This window comes from Oryx dammah, unplaced genomic scaffold (genome assembly GCF_014754425.2).
Source record: "Oryx dammah isolate SB20612 unplaced genomic scaffold, SCBI_Odam_1.1 HiC_scaffold_27, whole genome shotgun sequence".
NCBI classification, from domain to species: Eukaryota; Metazoa; Chordata; class Mammalia; order Artiodactyla; family Bovidae; genus Oryx; species Oryx dammah.
The window spans coordinates 124,127,349-124,145,847 of NW_024070211.1; positions in this window are offsets into that span (position 1 = coordinate 124,127,349).

Here is an 18,499-nt window from a genome sequence, read left to right on the forward strand (position 1 = left end):
AAACCATCCTTAGGAAAAAGAAATTCAAAAAGGCAAAATGGTTGCCTGAGGAGACTTTACCAGTAGGCTGAGAAAAGAAGAGAAGCAAAAGCAAAGGCCAAAAGTAAAGCTATACCTATCTGAATACAGAGTTCCAAGAAGAGGAAGGAGAGATAAGAAACCCTTCCTAAGTGAACAATGCAAGAAAATAGAAAACAATAGAATGGGAAAGATAAATCTCTTCAAGCAAATTAGAGAAACCAAAGGAACATTTGATGTAGAGATGGGCACATTAATGACAGAAATGGTACAAACCTAACAAAAGCAGAAGTTATTAAGAGGAGGTGGCAAAAATACACAGAAGAACCATACAAAAAAGATAGTGACCAGATAACCATGAACTTGTGAGCACTCACCTAGAGCCAGACATCCTGGAGTGAGAAGTCAAATGGGCCATAGGAAGTGTCACTGTGAAAAAAGCTAGTGGAGATGATGGAATTTCAGCTGAGTTATTTCAAATCCTTAAAAAAAAAAAAAAAAAAAAAAAGCTGTTAAAGTGCTGCACTCAATATGCCAGTAAATTTGGAAAACTCAGCAGTGGCCATAGAACAGGAAAAGGTCAGTTTTCATTTTAATCCCAAAGAAGGGCAATGCCAAAGAATGTTGAAACTACCACAGTTGAAGTGCACTCATTTCTCATTCTGGCAATCATGCTCAAAATCCCCCGAGCTAGGCTTCAACAGTACATTAATGGAAAACTTCCAGATGTACAAGCTGGACTTAGAAAAGGCAGAGGAAGCAGAGATCATATTTACAACATCTGTTGGATCATAAAGAGTTCCAAAAGAGCATCTACTTTTGCTTCATTGACTACACTAAAGCCTTTGACTGTGTGGATCACAACAAACTGGAAATTTCTTCGAGAGTTGGGAATACCAGACCAACCTATCTGCCTCCTGAGAAACCTTTTGCAGGTCAAGAAGCAATAGTTAGAACTATACATGGTCACACTTGGGAAAGGAGTCCATCAAGGCTGTATATTGTCACCCTGTTTATTTAACTTATATGCATAGTACATCATGTGAAATGCTGGGCTGGATGAAGCAAAAGCTGGAATGAAGAGTGCTAGGAGAAATATTGACAACCTCAGATATGCAGATGAAACCACCCATATGGCAGAAAGCAAAGAGGAACTGAAGATCCTCTTGATGAAGTTGAAATAGGAGAGTGAAAAATCTGGCTTAAAATTCAACATTCAAAATGCTAAGATCATGGCATCTGGTCCCATCACTTCATGGGAAATAGATGGGGAAACAGAGGACAATGTGATACACTTTATTTTCTTGGGCTCCAAAATCACTGCAGATGGTGACTGTAGCCATGAAATTAAAAGACATTGTTCCTTGCAAGAAAAGCTATGGCAAATCTAGACAGCATATTAAGAAGCAGAGACATTATCTTGCTGGCAAATGTTTGTATAGTCAAAGGTATGTTTTTTCTAGTAGTCATGTATGGATGTGAGAGTTGGACCATAAAGAAGGCTGAGCCCCGAAGAATTGATGCTTTTGAACTGTGGTGTTGGAAAAGACTCTTGAGAGTCCCTTGGACTGCAAGATCAAAGTAGTTAATCCTAAAGGAAATCCATCCAAAATATTCATTGCAAGGAATAATGCTGAAGCTGAAGCTCTAATAATTTGGCCACCTAATGTCAAGAAATGACTCATTGGAAATAACTGTGCTGCTGGGAAAAGGCAGTAGGAGAAGGGAATGACAAGAGGATGAGATGGTTGGATGGCATCACTGACTCAGTGGACATGAGTGTGAGCAAGCTCCGGGAGTTGGTGAAGGACAGGGAAGTTGGTGTGCTGAGTCCATGGGGTTGCAAAGAGTTTGACATGGCTGAGCTACTAAACAACAATCTGACCAAAACCTGGAGGCAATGGGATAAGGAAAACTGGACATTTTTAAAGCAATATTGCAAACGTCTACAGAGGAAAGGTTTTTCTAGCCATAGTCTTCAAAAACGTTTGAGGCATCAAATGCTAGTGGTTCTGCTATATTTAATGTTCTGTATTAAGAGTGAAAACTGTAGAACATATTATTATTGGGCTATGGAACTGTGTTACACCAGCAATGTGGGTGAGCCCTCAAGCTGTTGAAAGTAAAAATTGTTCATCTCTATGAAAATATGCCTCAATTTGGAACTGAGCTTTGTAGTTCTTTACACTTACCCTAAAGAGTAATAAATAACATAACCACAATACTTTAAAAAAGGTAACTGGTATATCATTCTCTGAAATATTTTTGTAAGTTCATCAATATTTTAGTCATTTTTGTAAATAATTTTATATATAAAAGAAAAACTGTGTTTCTATTGTGTTTAGACTAATAGATTTTTACATTGGTAATTCACTGAATCTTTTTGCCTTGCATAGATATTGTCCTAAAATAGTCATTCATTGAAAGAATAGATTTCAAGCAGATGTTCAAACACTGTTTTATGCTAACAGGACTAAGGCTATCTGAGGGTGACATTTGTATGAACAAATCCATTAGAATTGCATGATGCTTTTTAACTTTGTAACTTATGAGTAGTTAATTGTGTGTTTAATTTAAATCACTTCACTTTGACATAATTATCAGGTCATATTATTTAGTTGTTAATTTAAGTAAAGAAAGTGTCAGTCGCTCAGTTGTGTCTGACTTTGCAATCCCATGGACTGTAGCTTGCCAGGCAGCTCTGTCCATGGAATTCTCCAGGCAAGAATACTGGAGTGGTTTTCCATTTCCTTCACCAGGGGATCTTCCCAACCCAGGGATTGAATCCTGGTCTTCCACATTGCAGTCAGATTCTTTACATCTTAGACACTAAGGAAGTCCCAACCTTAGTAAATGGGAAAATAATTATTTCAAAAGCCAAAGAAATATTTAGGTTCTGGAATCACTAGGCTTTTAACTGAGGAATATAACCATATTTTCATATACCTTATTGTTGTTCATGATTATTAATATTTGAGAGATTTCCTCATGCATTTCCCCTAGGTGGTACTATTAGATTGTTGTGATAGTTTTGTTTCGTATTCTGTTTTGTACAGCTAACATTTAATGCAAGCATTTTAATGATGTTACTTTTAAAAATAATGCTCTAATACCTGAATAATCGATGTAATAGTTGTATAATGCCTCGTGATTGATGGTTCAGTCAAATCATTAAAAATTACAATCAATAAAAAGAAAGATTCCTAATGTACAAAGGTGAGTGACATAAAGATCTTAGTCATGTGGTAAAGATATTTTATAGTTTTAAAGCAAATAGTTACTGGATATTTAGGTGTGTGGATACTGGAATCACTCACCTTCAGTTGTCCATATTCTATTACTAGATAAGAGCTCACCCAGAAGTGGATTTAAGAAATCTGTGGTTGGTATGTGTGTATCTGCAGATGCATGCAAAAATATTGTGAGGTGCAGCTAGTATAAATGGAGAGAAGGGAATAATTAAGTGAATTTAAATGTCAAGTGTGATCATTTGTGTTTTATGTACACTAATAAGATCTTTACCCTAACAACTGAGCTCTTATGACCACAGTATGGGACACTTTGGAAGAACCTATGTAGAAAGGCTCTCATAACTCCTTTAAAATCATAACACATAAACCTGAACACTTCAGGCTGAACACTTCACCCTGTCAGAGTGTCAAACTTAAGGACAAAGCAATCAGACCTTATGAAATAATGTGAATAAATGTTTATGGTAACTTGCTGAAAAAATTACCCCTCCCCCCAAATCTATTCATATACTAGTGACTACAAAGCTGCTTTCTTTCTTTCTTTTTTTTTTTTTTTTTTGCTCTACTGGGTCTTCATTGCAGCATACAGGCTTCTCTAGCTGTGTTGCACAGGCTTAGTTGCCTTGTGGCATGTGGCATCTTAGTTCCCTGACAGGATCAAACTGGTATCCCCTGCATTGGAGGGTGGATTCTTTACCCCTGGGCCACCAGGGAAGTTCCCTAAAGCTTCTTAAAATGAGTTTTTATATGTATCTCCCTCAAGCTCTTTCTTGTCTTTCAGCAACCACGGAATCTTATTTACTTTCACATTCCTAAATTTCCTCTGATAATTAGTTTTTCTTCCTTCTCTCTTCACTTCTTTTTTTTAATAGAATCACTTAACATAAAATATACCTTTCAGCAATTTTCTAAGTATATAATACGGTATTGATAACTATAGATATCGCAGAGTTTCACCTCATCTAATTGTTAGATTCTTCATAGTAAATGTCCAGACCCTAAGAGAATGATATGGGAGAGAAGAAAGAAATTTTGAATTCACGCAAGTAAGATTCTCTTCTGCTGCCCTACATTCCAGAAACTGATGAAAGGAACTATTACCTTACATACAAGTTGTCAAAGAGACCCATCCTTCTTTTCCTTAGTATACTCATAATTATATGTATTTTTAAATAAATTGAAAAACTGTAGAAACATTGGCAGCAAAAGTAAAAATGATTTTTCAAGATAGTAAATTATGGTTTCTTTGGTCTACAGCAGTTAATTTTAAGTTTCAGAGAAAAGAGTTGTTCCAAAGTCAGTTTGCCCTCAGAATGCTGTGTGAAAATAAGTCCAGTCTCACCACTGCTGACCTGGTCTTCCTATGCTAAATACAATCACTTCCTTGTATCTGAAGGGATTAGTTCCAGCACCCAACCCCCTCAACAGATACCAGAGTCCATGGATGATTAAGTCTCGTAATATGAAATAGTGTGGAATTTACATATAGCCTACCCCCATCCTGTTTAACTTAAATCACCTCTAGATACAATGTAAATACCATCTAGACAGTTGCCAGCATTATTGGTGTGGCAAATTGAAATTTTGGTTTTTGGAGTTTTATGGAATTTGTCAAATACTTCCAATCTATCTGCATTGGTTGAAATGGGGGATGCAAAATTCATGTATAAGGAGGGTCAACTGTAATCTATTTGTAGGTCCATATCTGCAGAAACCATTTTAAACATGGAATTGTTTTTAATGGCTTCCCTCTTGACTCAGTGGGAAAGAATCCACCTGCCAGTGGAAGAGATGCAGGTTATTCAGGTTGGATCCCTGAGTGGGGAAGGTCCTCTGGAGAAGAAAATGGAAACCTGCTCCAATACCCCTGCCTGGAAAATCACATGGACCAAGGAGCCTGTTGGGCTATACAGTCCATGGAGTCTCAATAGAGTCGGACACAACTGAGTGTCTAAACACACATGTTGTAATTAATACTTAGGGCAATGTAAGTGAGTCCTCAGAGAAGTTTTTTTCTTCTGTATGTGTGCTTTGTTTAAAGTGATTGGAAAATAAATGGTGCACCCAAATATTTTCCATCTCGAAAGTTTAGATTTTAGGAATTTTGTGTTAAAACTAATTACTTAGAAAATGTGAACGTATAATAGAAGCTACTGGGAATGTCTTCCCCCAAACTGGTTAGTTCCTGAATTTTTTACATCTGTTACTAAACCAGAGTAAATTTAACTTACCAATTATAATTATTTCAGAATTGTCCACAGTTAACTTCAAGATAATTTAGAGTAAGAATGTTTCACTCACTATTGAGCATGAAATGGTTAAATATATATTCTGAAAGTCAAATAATGTCACTGAAATACTTCAACAATAAGAAGTTGTTATTTTTGGTTTGTATAGCTCTATACAGATAATTAAGGTGAATTTGTGCTTTGTCTTTCCTAGATGTGATAATTAATTCTACAGAAATAATTCTTCCCCAAAAAAGTTTCATGAGAGTGCAAAACTTTGGCATTGAGAGACATCATGAAATAATTGTAAAACTGCTTCGTGTTAACAGTATTTACCCTACATGAAAGTTTTGGCTTCATTTACAGTGAAGTGCAGCCATTTTAAATAGCATAACTTTGCTGTGCTATTAAAGTAATCATCCAATTTAAGAACATATTTCTGTGAAGACATTATCTAGCATAGTACAGAATCTAGAGGGCAGGATTTGCTTTACTATGGATTTTTAAAGACTGTATAAAATAACATGGATTATCTGGTAAATAGCCCTGTATAGTATTAAAGATTATTACAAGCCCAGGAGGCTAAGTAGGCACATAAGCACATTAAAGAATCTTTCTTTTAAATAAAAACTCATTCTAAAACTATGTTTACAGAAATCATACACTTAAGTGGAAAATGGTCTACATGATAGGAATTTTTAAAAACTGTATTGTCTGACACATGTCACATGCTCAGTATTGTATCTGCATATTTCACTATAATTGGCAGATGAAGATATTCTCCAAAGGGAAGTGAATAGGAGCAGAAATACCAGCCCAAAATATACTTCTTAAGGATTATCTCAAGCAGCTTATTTTTGAAGAAACAGAAGATGCAGGAGAAGCTCTGAAAAAGTCAGTATAAGTTACCCTTTTGTATGATAAATTTACTTTTACAAGGAAAATCTCCGTTTATAAGTTGTCTCCCTCTCTGTACCATGAAAAGGAGGAATACTAGATCTCTAGAAACTCTCATCAGTGGAGCTGATTTAAATCTGCTTCACAACCCTATCCTTGTTTATTGTGTTTTTCCTGTAATCTCCCACAACTGACTCCCCCCTCCCTCCCTCCCTGGGCTCCACTATGTCTTCTGATCTTCTATCTTTAGGAGAAAATGGTATTTAAGGTGAAGGCTGGGGCCATTTGTTAATACCATGACTCACTGAAGACTCAGATGAAGGTTAGCAGTTTTTTGCAATGAAATATATTTAATGAAGGTATATGCATCGTTTTTTAGACATAATGCCATCGCACATTAATACATTATAGTATAGTGTAAATGTAACTTTTGTTTGCACTGGGAAACCAAAACAATATATGTGACTATTTTGTTTTTCACTTTACTGCAGTGGTCTGGAAGTCAAGCCACATTATCTCTGAGGTATGCCTGTGCCCAGTTTTCCTAGGTATCTCCCATGTGCACAGGAGGTATACACGTTGTAAAACTTCTGTTTTTCTCTTGTTAATCTGTCTTCTATTCTCAGACAACAACCTAGAAGTGTAGAGGGAAATTTATTTTTTCTCCCCTACAGAAAATAGTCATTTTATGGTTTGATATGAAATGGCAACTTGCTTCAGTATTCTTGTCTGAAAAAATTCTATGAACAGAGGAACCTGGTGCGCTACCGTCCATAGGGTTGCAGAGTCAGACACGACTTAGGAACTAAATGACAGCAATGATATTATCATAAAATGATTTTCAAAAACTTTAAAGATAAAACCTATTTGCAGAGAAAAAATTAAAACAGGTATACTTGGATTAAAAGCTTGTTTTATTTATATAGATTATGAATGTTATTTTTGACATCATATAACTATAGATATATTGGGACTATAATCTTGCATAAGTCTCATTATTTTATACACATCTTAACCTCTCAAGAGTACACCTTATTATTTTGATTTGAAATTGTGAAAACTGTCATATACTTTTATGAGGATATTTTTTAAAGTAAGCTATTTATTTCAAACACATCTATTACTCTATTAAATGCACATTTTGATCACATGAACACAGCAGCTGCTTTCCATACAGTAAGTGTCAATGTTATACAGTGCATAGAAAAAATGCAGTGATCAGCATTAAGGCTTTCAGTGTTTTCCAATATTTTGGCTTGTAATCATCTGCAAGTTTAGGATCTCTATAGTCAAGAAATTAATTGTTTTGCTTTTTGTTCAAATATTTATAAATGATAGACTAAATGAATGGATGGATTTTTTAAAAATTCTTTCATTCTGCAAAATCATTTAATTGGTACATGTCTTAAAAATGAATATAAATCACTAAGTGGTATTACAAACTGCCAGAATCTCTAATGTTTAACTTGTGAGGTTCAACATACTTTTATTAGTTGTTTTATATCCCTCATACATTCATGTTTATTCTACTTGTTTTAATTTTACTTCCCCTTCTCAAAATTCTCAACACTTCTATATAAATTAAATTTAAGCTTAATGGCCTAAGCTCTGTACCAGAAAAAGGCCGTTATAATCTTGCCTCAAGCAGCTTGTAGTAAAAGAAACATACTACTAAAATGATGTTCATAAATTCTTAAAGATGGAACAAGAAATTACTTAGAATTAACATTCATTACCTTATATAAGTAAATGAAGTGTATAGAATATATGCATGTAATACTTTATGCACATTATTTAAATGAGGAGGAAATTATAGTCACTACATTTTAAAATAATATTTATGAGTTTGAAATCATGGTAAATCTAGAAAGCAGGAGAGGGAATTACAGATCTGATGGAAATACAGAATATTGGAAATCAGGCAAAAATCAGAGAATCTCCAAATAAAGTCTGATACAGAAACAAGAGAAAATATAAGATGATGTGTGTTAAATAAAATTGCCTCAGAAACAACTCAAGTTAAAAATGATACTGATAATGGTGTTGGAGAAAAAGAATTTTCCTTTACCCTTTAAGGTTTTTTTCGGCTGGTCTGATGACATTAATACAAAATATATTGACAGAGGAAATTCACATTTAATTTTGTATGTACAGGAACCCAGATACATGATGGATTTGAAGACAGAACGTTACAATGAAGTGTATATATATGTATGTGTGTGTGTGTGTGTGTGTGTGTGTGTGTGTGAATATGTATATATGCCACCTGAATGGAAAGGATCCTGGGGCTTCAAAGAGGAGAAGGGCAATTCACAGGACAGTAAGAATAAGAGCAGATGTTTGGTAACTAATGTTTTTCCTGACAAACAGATGGGCCACTCAGGTCAAATTTATCTCTAGAAATAATTCTCATTCTGCGAAAGACTTCCAATTTAAAGTTTCCTAAATAATTAAGGGAGGGACAGAAGTTTCTCTGGAGCCCACCGGTCTCAATTGCTTTAGTTCAGAATAATCCAGATGCCAAAGTGGCACATTTTGGGAAGGTTAGTCATGAATCTCTTCAGTGGTCTATTGAGTCACAGTCAGCATTGGGTCGCACAGAGTCGGACACGACTTAAGTGACTTAGGAGCAGCAGCAGCAGCAGCACCACGTTATTCACCAAACTATTGCTAAATATGTATGTAGTACAGATTCTACAAATATGAATAGGAAGTAATTCTACTCTAAACGGAGCTCATTATCTCTTCATAGAGGACATATAAATAAATGAATTACAATACATTTTGAGCAATATTAGAAACTTATACCTTATAAAGGGATAACACAGATAAAGAAGGGATGGAGGATGGATAAGAGTTTTTCAGAAATATAGGAAAATAATTTTACAATAAGGAATAAGAGTATTTTTAAAAAAATTCTAGTTAGAGAGATGTACAAAGTGGTGGTTTTAGGGCACTAATTCAAAGCTTAACTTATATGATAATAATAAAGTGAAACAGTACACATTTATCTTTATACAGATAGTTTTTTAAACACATTGAATATATGGAATTTTTCCTAGGGACATTTAGAATATTTCAAGAATTAAAATGCTCATTACCATAGAAATACCACACGATGATTAACCACTATAATTATGGAATCAGACTGTTGATTTTGGATCTAGAGCTGCCTGTTAGAAATAGAATAACTTTAGGAAATTTCTTAGCTTTTATAAATTCACTTTCATCTTCTATAAAATGGGAGCAATAGTACTTACCCATTAATTGGCTTCAGTTCAGTTCAGTTCAGTTCAGTCGCTCACTTGTGTCCAACTCTTTGCGACCCCATGAACCACAGCACGTCAGGCCTCCATGTCCATCACCAACTCCCGGAGTTTACCCAAACTCATGTCCATCAAGTCGATGATGCCATCCAGACATCTCATCCTCTGTCATCCCCTTCTAGTCCTGCCCCCATTCCTTCCCAGCATCAGGGTCTTTTTTTTTTTTTTTTGCAGTTAATTTATTTATTTTTTTCTATAATGTAATTGATTTTATTTTATTTTTTAAAGTATAAATTTATTTATTTTAATTGGGGGTTAATTACTTTACAGTATTGTATTGGTTTTGCCATACATCAACATGAATCTGCCTCAGGTTTCTGGGTATACACACTGAGGAAACCAGAACTGAAAAAGACATGTGTACCCCAATGTTCATCGCAGCACTGTTTATAATATCCAGGACATCAGGGTCTTTTCCAATGGTGGCCTACGTTTCAGCTTCAGCATCAGTCCTTCCAATGAACACTCAGGACTCATCTTCTTTAAGATGGACTGGTTGGAACTCCTTGTAGTCCAAGGGACTCTCAAGAGTCTTCTCCAACACCACAGTTCAAAAGCATCAATTCTTCAGTGCTCAGCTTTCTTCACAGTCCAACTCTCACATCCATACATGACCACTGGAAAAATCATGGCTTGATTAGACAGACCTTTGTTGGCAAAGTAATGTCTCTGCCTTTTAATATGCTATCTAGGTTGGTCATAACTTTCCTTGCAAGGAGTAAGCATCTTATAATTTCATGGGTTCAATCGCAAACTGCCCTGATTTTGGAGCCCCCAAAAATAAAGTCTGAGACTGTTTCCACTGTTTCAGCATCTATTTCCCATGAGGTGATGGGACCAAATATGATCATTTACTGAATGTTGAGCTTTAAGCTAACTTTTTTACTCTCTTCTTTCACTTTCATCAAAAGGCTTTTTGATCACTTCACTTTCTGGCATAAGAGTGGTGTCATCTGCAGATCTGAGGTTATTGATATTTCTCCCAGCAATCTTGATTCCAGTGTATGCTTCCTCCAGCCCAACATTTCTCATGATGTACTCTGCATATAAGTTAAATAAGCAGGGTGACAATATACAGCCTTGACATACTCCTTTTTCTATTTGGAACCAGTCTGTTGTTCCATGTCCAGTTCTAACTGTTGCTTTCTGGCCTGCATGTAGGTTTCTCAAGAGGCAGGTCAGGTGGTCTAGTATTCCCATCTCTTTCAGAATTTTCCACAGTTTATTGTGATCCACACAGTCAAAGGCTTTGGCATAGTTAATAAAGCAGAAATAGATGTTTTTCTGGAACTCTCTTGCTTTTTTGAGGATCCAGCGGATGTTGACAATTTGATCTCTGGTTCTTCTGCCTTTTCTAAAACCAGCTTGAACATCAGGAAGTTCACGGTTCACGTATTGCTGAAGCCTGGCTTTAAGAATTTTGAGCATTTTATTAGCATGTGAGATGAGTGCAACTGTGCGCTAGTTTGAGCATTCCTTGGCATTGCCTTTCTTTGGGATTGGAACAAAAACTGACCTTTCCCAGTCCTGTGGCCACTGCTGAGTTTTCCAAATTTGCTGACATATTGAGTGCAGCACATTCACAGCTTAATCTTTCAGGATTTGAAATAGCTCAACTGGAATTCCATCACCTCCACTAGCTTTGTTTGTAGTGATACTTTCTAAGGCCCACTTGACTTCACATTCCAGGATGTCTGGCTCTAGGTGAGTGATCACACCATCATGATTATCTGGGTTGTGAAGCTCTTTTTTGTACAGTTTTTCTGTGTATTCTTGCCACCTCTTCTTAATATCTTCTGCTTCTATTAGGTCCATACCATTTCTATCCTTTCTTGTGCCCACATTTGCATGAAATGTTCCCTTGGTATCTATAATTTTCTTGAAGAGATCTCTAGTCTTCCTTATTCTGTTGTTTTCCTCTATTTCTTTGCATTGATAGCTGAGGAAGGCTTTCTTATCTCTCCTTACTATTCTCTGGAACTCTGCATTCAGATGCTTATATCTTTCCTTTTCTCGTTTGCTTTTTGCTTCCCTTCTTTTCACAGCTACTCGTAAGGCCTCCCTCAACAGCCATTTTGCTTTTTTGCATTTCTTTTCCATGGGGATGGTCTTGATCCTTGTCTCCTGTACAATGTCACGCACCTCAGTCCATAGTTCATCAGGCACTCTGTCTATCAGATCTAGTCCCTTAAATCTGTCACTTCCACTGTATAATTGTAAGGGATTTGATTTAGGTCATACCTGAATGGTCTAGTGGTTTTCCCCACTTTCTTTAATTTAAGTCTGAATTTGGCAATAAGGAGTTCATGATCTGAGCCACAGTCAGCTCCCAGTCTTGTTTTTGCTGACTGTATAGAGCTTCTCCTGGAGAAGGCAATGGCAGCCCACTCCAGTACTCTTACCTGGCAAATCCCATGGACGGAGGAGCCTGGTGGGCTGCAGTGCATGGGGTCGCTGGGAGTCGGACACGACTGAGTGACTTCACTTTCACTTTTCACTTTCATGCATTGGAGAAGGAAATGGCAACCCACTCCAGTGTTCTTGCCTGGAGAATCCCAGGGATGTTGGAGCCTGGTGGGCTGCCATCTCTGAGGTGACACAGAGTCAGACACGACTGAAGCTACTTAGCAGCAGCAGCATAGAGCTTCTCCATCTTTGGCTGCAAAGAATATAATCAATTTGATTTCAGTGTTGACCATCTGGTCCATGTGTAGAGTCTTCTTCTGTTTTGTTGGAAGAAGGTGTTTGCTATGACCAGTGCTTTCTCTTGGCAAAACTCTATTAGCCTTTGCCCTGCTTAATTCCATATTCAAAGCCAAATTTTCCTGTTATTTTAGGTGTTTCTTGACTTCCTACTTTTGCATTCCAGTCCCATATAATGAAAAGGACGTGTTTTTTTGGTGTTAGTTCTAGAAGGTCTTGTAGGTCTTCATAGAACCGTTCAACTTCATCTTCTTCAGCATTACTGGTTGGGGCATAGGCTTGTATTACCGTTATATTGAATGGTTTGCCTTGGAAACAAACAGAGATTATTCTGTCATTTTTGAGATTGCATCCAAGTACTGCATTTCGGACTCTTGTTGATCATGATGGTTACTCCATTTCTTCTATAGAATTCCTGCCCACAGTAGCGTAATTGTCTTACTTACCCATAAAATAAATTAATTGACTTACTTACCCATAAATAAAATATACAAGAACTGATCCACAACTGATCAAGAAATATGCAAGAACTGATAAATGTTAAGATATAACATTAATTAGCTAGTTATTAATAATATCAGGAAGATGTTGAAAACATAATTCTGAGTCTGCAAACATCAGTATTATCTTCTCTGTTCTTAAATAAAATTTAAATATCCTGAGATTATAATTATATATGATAAGTTTTTTATTACATAATGAAATAAAATGAGTTTAAATGTAATGACACTGACATCAATTTGAGTAAACTTTGCTTGCCTAGTGGCATAATCTTCCACTGCCCAACATTTTCAATTAGAAATTTTGGAAATTTTTATATTTAAATATTTATATTCACGGGAAGTTGCAAAACCTATGCTGAGATTCTCTATGTACTCTCCACCCATTTGCCCTCATAGTAACAGCTTCTATAGCCATAGTATTATATTAAAACCAGAATGTTGCAAAAGAATAGTTGTCTGAGGAAGCTTTACAAATAGCTGAGGAGAGAAGACAATAAAAGGCAAAGGATAAAAAGAAAGACATACCATTTGAATGCAGAGTTCCAAAAATAGCAAGGAGACAAGAAAGCCTTCCTAGTGATCAATGCAAAGAGATAGAGGGAAACAATAGAATGGGAAAGACTAGTGATCACTTCAAGAAGATTAGAGATACCAAGGGAACATTTCATGCAAAGATGGGCACAATAAAAGAGAGAAATGGGATGGACATCGCAGAAGCAGAAGATATTAAGAAGAAGTGGCAAGAATACACAGAAGAACTGAACAAAAAAATCTTCATGACACAGATAACCACGATGCTGTGATCACCCACCTGGAGTGCCAGACATCCTGGAATGCGAAGGCAAGTGGGCCTTAGGAAGCATCACTATGAACTAAGCTAGTGGAGGTGATGGAATTACAGATGAGCTAAATCAAATCCTAAAAGATGATGCTGTGAAAGTGCTGCTCTCAATATGCCAGCAAATTTGGAAAACTCAGCAGTGACCACAGGACTGGAAAAGGTTACTTTTAAGTGCAGTCCGAAAGAAAGGCAATACCAAAGAATGCTCAAACTACTGCACAATTGCACTCATCTGACACACTTGCAAAGTAATGCTCAAAATTCTCCAAGACAGGCGTCAACAGTATGTGAACTGTGAACTTCCAGATGTACAAGCTCGATTTGGAAAAGGCAGAGGAACCAGAGATGTTGGATCATCAAAAAAGCAAAAGAGTTCCAGAAAAACATCAACTTCTGCTTTATTGACTATTTCAAAGCCTTTTGACTGTGTGGATCACAACAGACTATGGAAAATAGTTCAAGTGATGGGAATACCAGACTACCTGATCTTCCTCCTGAGAAATCTATATGCAGGTCAGAAAGCAACAGTTAGACCTGGACATGGAACAACAGCCTGGTTCTAAATTGGAAATGAGTACATTAAGGCTGTATATTGTCACCCTACTCATTTAACTTATATACAGAGTACATCATGAGAAATGCTGGAATGGATGAAGCACAAACTGAAATCAAGCTTGCTGGGAGAAATATCAGTAACTTCCGATATGCAGATGACACCACACTTATGGCTCTTATGCTCTCATAAGAAAGCAAAGAAGAACTAAAAATCTTCTTGATGAAAGTGAAAGAGGAAAGTGAAAAAGTTGGCTTAAAACTCAACATTCAGAAAACTAAGATCATACCATCTGGTCCATCACTTCATGGGAAATAGATGGGGAAATAATGGAAACAGTGGCAGACTTTATTTTTTGGGGCTCCAAAATCACTGCAGATGGTGACTGCAGCTATGAAATTAAAAGACGCTTGCTCCTCTGAAGGAAACCTATGACCAACCTAGATAGCATATTTAAAAGCAGAGACATTACTTTGCCAACCAAAGTCAATCTAGACAAAGCTATGGTTTTTCCAGTAGTCATGTATGGATGTGATAATAGGACTATAAAGAAAATCAGAGCCGAAGAGTTGATGCTTTTGAACTGTGGTGTTGGAGAAGACTCTTGAGAGTCCCTTGGACTACAAGGAGATCAAAACAGTCCATCCTAAAGGAGATTAGTCCTGAATATTCACTGGAAGGACTGATGCTGTAGTTGAAACTCCGATACTTTGGCCACCTGATGTGGAGCACTGACTCATTGGAAAAGACCCTGATCTTGGGAAGGATTGAAGGCAGGAGGAGAAGGGGATTACAGAGGATGAAGTGGCTGGATGGCATCACCGACTCGAAGGAGGTCAGTCTGAGTGAACTCCTGGAGTTGGTGATGGACAAGGAGGCCTGGCGTGCTGCAATTCATGGGGTCGCAAAGAGTCGGACACGACTGGGTGACTGAACTGAACTGAACTGAACTATACAATTTTAAGAACATAAATTCACACCAGCAATATATGGCAGTTTTTTTCATATTCTAACCAATATTTAATATTGTCACCATTGTTTTATTTTAAATGTTCTACTGTATGTTTTTTGATACCTCATTATGATCTTAATTTGTTTTCTATCGAAAGAAAATATTCATTTTTATAGAAACATATTTCCAGACACATAATAAATTCTTTGTCTCTTTGAAGTATAGAATTGACATTTGCATAAAATGAGTGAATTTGCTATAAGTTATCAGGGAACTGAAGAAATACAAGGGAAAATAATGATCTATTGATATCTCAAGTTGGTTGATACTCAAACCAGACTTTGGGATTAGAGTCAGATAATATTCTACATTCCCACAAGAAAATGCATAATTTTGTCAGTTATCTTCAAGAAAAGCATTCACCAAAGGGAAAACAAGTGATGAACTTATCTCACTTATGTGTGGAATCTGGATAATGTCAAACATAGAAGCAAATGTAGTGGATGGTGATTGCCACGGGTGAGGAGGTGAAGGAAATAGGGAGATACTAGTCAAAGAGTGCCAAATTGCAATTATTTAGGATCAATAAGTCTATAAAATATATAATGTTCAGCATGATTATTTTAGTTAATAATAATACTACTATTGAGAATATTGGAAATTTGCTAAGAGTATAGATTTCAAGTGCTCCCACCACACACACAAAGCTGACTGTGAAAAGATGGATGTGTTAATTAGCTTGGCTTTAGTAATCATTTCACTATATATATATGTATATCAACTCATTATGTTGTACCTCTTAAAAAGTTGTTATTCAAAATACTGTTTATAATAACTAGGACATGGAAGCAACCTAGATGTCCATCAGCAGATGAATGGATAAGAAAGCTGTGGTACATATACACAATGGAGTATTACTCAGCCATTAAAAAGAATACATTTGAATCAGTTCTAATGAGCTGGATGAAACTGGAGCCTATTATACAGAGTGAAGTAAGCCAGAAAGAAAAACACCAATGCAGTATACTAATGCATATATATGGAATTTAGAAAGATGGTAATGATAACCCTGTATGCGAGAGAGCAAAAGAGACACAGATGGATAGAACAGTCTTTTGGACTCTGTGGGAGAGGGAGAGGGTGGGATGATTTGGGAGAATGGCATTGAAACATGTATAATATATGAAATGAGTTGCCAGCCCAGGTTCAATGCATGATACTGGATGCTTGAGGCTGATGCATTGGGATGACCCAGAAGGATGGTACAGGGAGGGAGGAGGGAGGAGGGTTCAGAATGGGGAACACATGTATACCTGTGGTGGATACATGTTGATGTATGGCAAAACCAATACAGTATTGTAAAGTAATTAACCTCAAAAAAAAAAAAAAGTATAGTTGTATTTCTTGTATATGACTGTCTTAAGTTTCATATGCCTAGTAACAGTTAAGAATTCTAAGGATCAATTTCATCTTACCTAATTTAAAGAAAATGTCTATGTGCAAAACATATTAAAAGAACAGTTGCTTAAGAGATTTCCCTGGTGGTTCAGTGCTTAAGACTCTACCTTCCAGTGCAGGAGGTGTGAGCTAAGATCCCACATGCCTTGAGGTCAAGAAATCAAAACATCACACAGAAGTAATATTGTAACAAATTCTTGAAAAATTGTCCACATTAACAAAATTTTTAAAGAACAATTGTTTTATTATAGAATGTTAATATAACCTAAACTCATAAATTAGATTCTCTAGCATTACTAACATTGAGAAATTACATGGCACTGGAAAATAGTTTCCTTGGTAATTTAACGAAAGTAAATCCTATCTGTAACTGAAATAGTACAAAAAAACCCACATAACATTTCATTTCCATTTTTTTAAAGGAAATTTTTTTGGAACATATGTTAGCATTTAATTTAGGGTCTTATTAAAAATGCCCTGGCATTTCTGCTTGTCTGAATAGAATTTCACTACCTCACACATCTTGAGCATTATAAAATACCATATTAACCTTTCTAACAGAGCTTGATATGACATGGAAGATATATTTTTTCCAGGAGAATGTATTATTCATTGAGTAAATAGTAGAAGCAGTATAAAAGAATTGTCTTAGTACTAAAATTTAATCATAGCAATTAAAGTCAAAGGTGTTAATATATAGCTAGACAGAGTAATCAAATATTATTGGACTTTTCCTTTAGAAATGAAATAGACACCTACTTCAAGTACTCATCTGAACTATTATTATGTCTCATCATTTTTGTACTAACTCATGATACTAAATTTATTCCAATACTTGTGCATAAGATATTGTGAATTTTATATTACTCTTCTATTGTGTCTCTAGTTGATAAATCATTTCTAACTCACTTTATTTCAGTATTGCTTTGTAGATCTAGTAGAATACTATACCAGAGGAAATATTTTAAGCATAAATAGAAGTGATTTTTATATACAATGATATTAATAATGTTCAGAAAATAATTACTGCATGCAATGCTTTAAGATGTTATAGTATAAATTTGAATGCCAGATGCTGTTTTGTAATTACACTAAAGAGTTTTGCTTGTAGTAAAATATGATGACAAGAATAATCAGTTTATGAACATGTACAATGTGTCATACCTCATGCTGGATAGTTTATATTCAGAATATCTTTTCATATTTATATTATTAGCATTTGCAAATTAAACTCAGAGAACAAGTTACCCAAGAACATACACATAGTCAGTAACAAATACAGTCTGTGAATTGAGAATATATTAAAAATAATCTTGGATACTCATCAAATACTATGACAGGAAATAACCAAGGTATACCAGTGAGAATTCCCATACATAGAAGTATGCTGCTTTTTAGTAAAGCCTTTGAATAAAGCCCTCAAATAAAATAGTCATTTTATAAAACAGATGAATTTAGGAATGTATTTAAAATACACTGCTCTTATGGACAGGAAGCACAAGATACATGAAACCACCAGAAATATAAATAATTAATTCAACAATTTTTCTCAATACCAATATGAATAGGCATCTATTAATGTGATGCCAATATCAATAAAGTGTTACGTAGAGACACAGAAAGTTTATTTTTTTTTATTTTTATTTTTTTTAATTAATTTATTTATTTTTAATTTTTACTTTACAATTCTGTATTGGTTTTGGCATAGATTGACATGAATCCACCACAGGTGTACATGCGTTCCCAAACATGAACCCCCCTCCCACCCC